Source organism: Mangifera indica, chromosome 10 (genome assembly GCF_011075055.1).
Source record: "Mangifera indica cultivar Alphonso chromosome 10, CATAS_Mindica_2.1, whole genome shotgun sequence".
Taxonomy (NCBI): Eukaryota; Viridiplantae; Streptophyta; class Magnoliopsida; order Sapindales; family Anacardiaceae; genus Mangifera; species Mangifera indica.
In genome coordinates, this window is record NC_058146.1 from 3,720,663 (window position 1) to 3,727,160 (window position 6,498).

General features: G+C 32.0%; 1 pseudogene; it reads right to left on the reverse strand.

Moving 5' to 3' along the window:
• Positions 1-1,866: 1,866 nt before the first annotated feature.
• Positions 1,867-6,286, reverse strand: LOC123227810 (annotated as a pseudogene).
• Between the last annotated feature and the right edge of the window lie 212 nt (positions 6,287-6,498).

A 6,498-nucleotide genomic window follows, 5' to 3' on the forward strand; every position in this document is an offset into this window, starting at 1 on the left:
CGCATGTTGGTTTGACCAGGGATAGTTGACTTTTTTTAATGGCAATGATGGAGTGCAAGCAACATCCATGTGGGCCATGTGACCTTAACGCACACCGTCCTAAATTTTGATTAATCAACTAATCTAGGTGTTATGTTTACAACACGTATCAACACGGTAACTAATTTATTTTTAAAAAAATTATGTATGTATAATTTTTAGAATATATTATTAAATATATAAATAATTTATGATCATATAATTTAATAATTATAAATTTAAAATAAAATAATAATTAATAATATATTATTTATATATTTAATTGTATATTAAAAAAAAATTATACTTATAATATGCTCTTTGTTTTTTCAATTTATAAAAAATCAATAAATTTTGAAAGTCCCTATGGCCACGGTAGTTTAGTTTCTTGGATCCGACGACTTATGCAGCCATGTGCCCAGCTCCTCGTGTTCATATTATTTATTAATTTATACATATTAATTTAAAAAAAGAAAATTCAATATAAAGTAACATTATAAATCAACAAATACATTATAACTTAAATGCGTAGCTTCATCCTTAATTTAAGTATAATTTTTATATTTACATTTAAAGTATGAACAATGTTAGATATATACAAAATATATATATAAATAATATATTATCATGTGATTAAGTATTATTTTATCATTAATTTAGAATATATTATTAAGTGTATGAATAATTTATTATCATATAAGTCAGTAATTATAAATTAAAAATTAAATAATAATTAATAATATAATAACACATTATTTATATACTCATTTTATGTATTTAAAGTATATATATATAATTTTATTGTTAATATATCAATAAAACTATGTTTATATATTTTTAGTGTATAATTTAGATATATAAATGAAACGTTATTATATAATTTAATAATTTTAAATTAAAATAAAATAATATTTAATTATATAATAATATATTATTTATATATTTAAATTATATATTAAAAATATATACATATAATATTATTAACGGATAAGTATGGTTGTACGTAAAAGTTAGAAAAATGGGCATCAAAAAAACCCCCCACCTAATTAGAGCATAATGTTTACATTTAATAATAATTTGGATTATTTTGAGATAAGGACTTGTGAACAAACAAGTTGGCTAACTAATACCTCACTTGAAAGACTTTTTGTACTCAATTATAAATTAATAACAACATTCCAAGTGGTTAAGTTGGTTTTTTTTTATATATATAAAATAAGAAACCACTTAAATAATATCATCACTTTTAAGACTAAATTAATCATATTAAATAAAATAATTTTTTATTTATTGATCGATTTTATAATTATTGATCCAGATAAATTAAAAGTTTAATCTTGATATATTATCAAAAAAGACTTATAATTATATTTTTTTATATATAAAATTTTATTTTTTATCATTTAAGCTATCTTTTGAGCTCCAGTGATTAAGTTGTTAATTAGAGTATAATTAATGGATAGTGGTCTAAATATTCAACTTCATTTATTAATCAAATCTCAACTGCCCCTTGATGGAATGGATTAGAATGATGCCCCTTGATGGAATAGAGAGGCACTCGAGAGGAATGCTTTTTTTTCCCTGTTATTTTCCTCTTCCTATACGTTAACAAATTTATAATCTACTTTGACTTAATCATTTTAGATAATGAATGAGATCAAACATGTTTATCTTGGCATTGGCTTGTTCTCCAAAAATGATCGGAAAAGAATATATGCTTGTCGAGGACGATGAAGGGGAACCTCATGTCCAGCGCCTGTCACCTTGACAAATGTCAGCCCTTTGTATACTTGGCTCCATCCACCAACCTAGATTCTAAAAAGGAAACCCAGTGAGATGAACCACGGAACCGATATGATGTACAAAAAGATGAACAGAAATAACAATCGTTTCAGGATAGAAAGCAGATTGAAGCTGTCATGGAAATAAGAGTTATAACGAAAAAAATGTTGAGCATTTCCGCTGTTTTATCTTAGCATAGCATGAAGAATAAAACTGCTATTACTATTAATGATATCTCAGTAAAGCTCCAGTTATATCAGCATGAAAACCAAAACATTGTACTGTGCTAACAAGGAGAAAAGGTGCGATAAAGGGGAAAAACTTAAGTAGGCACACGTGTATTAATATCTACAACAATAGCAATTAACTCAAACATAACATTATTTCAAAATGACCCAATAAAAAATGCTATCGAAATTTGCCTTCCCATTGTCATACCACGGGTACCAGTTGATTAAAGTTGGTAGCTTTAGGGCATCAATGGAGTATCGAGTGGCTGTTACTGGAATAACTGCATCGGTATCACCACTGGACAAAGTAGTCAATGAGATCCATGTTAGAGTGAAACACAGAGCCAACTCACAGATGGCCAAGTCAGTGAGGGGTAAAAGTCTTCAACAGTGAAATGTATTTATGGCATTTGAAACAGTGTTTCCTTAATTAAGAGCATACTCTGAAAAGTATACGTCATGGCAGGATACATTTAATAATTGAAGCACCATATATTGATTCTGAATGCAAAAATGCAAAACGCAGAAAACACAAAAAGGAGAAAAAACATTAAAAATCCCTTGAATGTTTAATCACAAGCAACAAAATCTTTAGCATGTTATTTATGCACAGTAAATATTGCTACTTTTCCCACCAAAAACACCGAGAAAGCTTCATGATTGCTTACTAAAACAACTGGACCAAAGCCACCGGTAACTGAACAAATTTCCCCAACTATAAGGAAATTAAAGTAAACAGTGACAAACAGTTGGGGTGGATTACCAGAATACCCATATTTTGACACCAGCAGCAGTGAGTCCTTTATATATGGGAAGCACAGAGAGCGGAGAATCAGCCCAGTAGTTTCAGACAATATCACTGAAAACGAAAGAAATTTGCTCAACGAAGCTGTCACAAGACATGTCAGACACGATTTCAATAGTTTTAACATCCAAAGATACCTGCATGTTTTCCATGGATAAGAAATTCGAGTTACATTTGCATGCATTGCCTTCTGAACTTCAGGAAGATTAAAGTAGAGTTGAGAATATCTCTCAGTGCAGGGATCATAAGCTCTCGACATCCATGGCTGCGTTTGAGAGTAACAGAGTGAACTTGGGAAACAGACCCATTGAACATATTTAAAGGAGTAAATCAAACAAAAACATGTTCAAACCCAACGGAGATTTCCTCTTGAACATTTAACACATGATCAATAAGCAATTACAATCCATCTGTGCCAGTGCTGACAACATTCAAATTAAGAAATTCATGAAATATTCAATATAGCAATCAGCAAATTCACAATTAGTTGAAACTGTTACATTGTCTGCACCTGTTGTTGCAAGTTAATTCATTTTCTAGTTGACACGACAGGGAGATACTTTATTAAATAAATAAATGAATAAAAGCTGCAACAACAGGTACAGACAATGTAAAAACCAAAACAAATTTGAGTGGGGAACAAGTCCTGCGAATTAGAAGTAAATGTTATTCTTAAGAAATTATATCAAGAAATTTAACTGTGTTGAATGATAAATTTCATGTAGGGATAAGATACAAAAAGTTGTTGAAGTCTCCAGAAATTTCTCAGAAAAGCTAATAAATCAAGCAGCTGCCAGTTTTCGAACGGCCACAGCTCAAAATATGTGGTTAAATTCATGGCCCCTTTAATAGGCACCCTAACAAGATCCCCATGCCCATAAATATGGGACACTTTTGCCTCTCTTTTTCTCTTTCTTTTCTTGATTAAACAAACTTTAACACCTGAAAAATTGGTGTGCATTAGTTGATGATACAGTCCTACAAAAACTTATGACCAAAGAATGACAGCTCTCACTCAAAGGGTTAGGTGATAGAAGTAGACCATACATCTAAGCTTCCAACATTATTGTGCAAAGAATACAACTTGGGACTGGGGGCCCCTTCCAGCTTTAAGCTAAATATTAAACGACTACATCCAAGAACCCAAGTGACCCACATTATTGCCAAGGCCCACCAATGAAACCACACACTGTATCTTCTCACTTGGGAATTTTTTATCTTTTTTTTTTTTTTTTTCATTGAAAACAAATTCCATATTATATCTAGCTAGTGCGTCTAGGGTGGTGTGTAACCTACTTTACATGCAATCTAATCAGATCCCAATTCCCTCGGGAAGTTGAACAAAATATAGCACACGTATCTTTTACTATTAACAGCATTTCTTTTTCACCAGGGAGATAATCATCCAACATCTACGCAAGCTATCATCAGAACTCTTGCTACTTGCATATTAAACATCATGAGACAAAATCTACTAGGATAAGAAAAGAGTGATGATAAACAGAAAGATAATTGTGTTGTTCATTTGACACTATAGTATGCAAAACCACATAATTATGCTGATAGTAAAAGGAAAAGATTATGACAGCTTACATAGTGACCCCTTCAGTTGTGCCTTAGTGATTCAGTGTTATTGCAAGGTTGCGTGAAAATGCTGTAAGGATCAATGTTTCCCTGCTCCCTCTCTGCATCTTTCAAGGCCTTAGTGCACTCCATTGATGGATGCGCAGATGACCCAGACTCACAAGCAACTCTTAGAATCCACTAGGTGGAGTCAGATATCAGACCATGAGTCCACCAGTACTCAAAAGTGCCAATAAAATCGTGGCAATCATCAGTAACGGCTTTTCCAACCTAATAGAAAACAAAGAGAATTACTCATTTGATGATGATTAAGAGCAATCAAGCATCAAGAATGACAATTTGAGATAATTGAGGAACATAATGACCCGAAACAAAATTTTAAAAGCTTGATCATTCAGTACTTCATCACACATTTAGTAAAACACACACACATACACACACACACACACACACACATATATATATAAACAGAATATTTAAAGTTCAGACCTGCATAACTTTCCCCGGCAATGTAGAAATCTCTGTGCTTGTACTGTGGGAACCGTTCAAACCAATTAACAAGAAAGGCATATGCATCTTCAGCTATATATTTACAACAGATACCAAAAGCATCTGAGGATGTCAAAATCAACTAATTCTAAGAAAAAACAACAAAATTCATAGTCAAAGCACTCTGTCAATAGAACAATAATCACTGCACTTACAAATTACCTGTTCTCTGATCACCGGCAGTGTACAAATCTGAAGTAGTATTTGTACATGAAAAACCAACACCAGCTGGAGATTCAAGGAACAGCAAGTTTGCCACTGCTCTAAAATTTTAACAGAATCAGACTAGCAAAAAAAGGACGATAATTTGCAACCAAAGAAAAGAATGTGCCTCATTAATATTCAAAAACACACTACAATAATAACAAGAAGGTACTCAGTAGACAATGACATACACTTGTTCCAAGCATAAGGAATCAAGTAAAGCGTCATCCCATCAGGCCTAATGTGAAAAGGTCCAATCTCTTCGGATGCTCCATACGCAACAGAGGAGCAACCAGGGCCTCCATTACGCCACAAAACAAGTGGTCTTGACTGAGCTCCACGACTAGCTGGTGACTCTATCAACCAATACAACAAAGCCCTCCCAGCTTGTTGGTTGACAGTTATATAACCTGAGTACAGATTAAAATTAACATTCCCTGGTTGACCAGGCAACCCATAGATTTTATCTTTCTTTTGATTATCCATATAAGAACATAGACAAGGACTTAACAAAAGAGACAAAAAGCAAATAGCAAAAACTATGTCCCATTAAGTTTAAAAAAGGAGCAAAACCCAGAAACACAAATCCTAAAATATTTTCAGTTTCCTAAGAATGTTATCTATAAAATCCCAAAGACATGAATGTTGAAAAGACCAATACAACTAAACAGAACCCAATATGGTTTCAGGGATTATAAGGATTTTATATACTCAGTTCTGAATCCAGAATTGAACTCAAATGAGAGCAAGAAAGGAAAAAACAACAAAAACACAGAGCACAGACAGATCCCCAAAAGTATCAGGATTGTGAAAGCATTGAACCAAACAGATCTTCAAAAGGCAAGAAAATATATGAAAATACAGTTTAGTATTCATAGTGTAGAAACATTGTGTTGACATTCAATTCACAACCTCCATGATTGTGATTAGTTGTCATTGAGTTGTGAAACGCTTGAATCCCTTGCAGGAATTCAAATCGTTTTTTGTGTTCCTTGTCAATTATTAATTTTTTAAAATTCCCTTTGAATGTAATCTATATTCCATTCAGGCGTTTGACTGAACAAATACCTGACCCACATGGGATTTTCAAGCTTTTCCACAGTGAAGAATGATAAAAAGCACAAAACGGAAAGCAGATATAAAATAATAAATGCTTTGATTGAATATGATGAAACCAATCAGGGAAAGAGATAATGATTTTTAGATCATTGATCAATAGTTAAATATTTGAAAAAAAAATTATGAATTCTGAAAATATATAAACTAAAACTGCCTATAAACTTAGTTGTAAGAGTTCTATCTTTATCAGAATGTATTTTAAGGCAA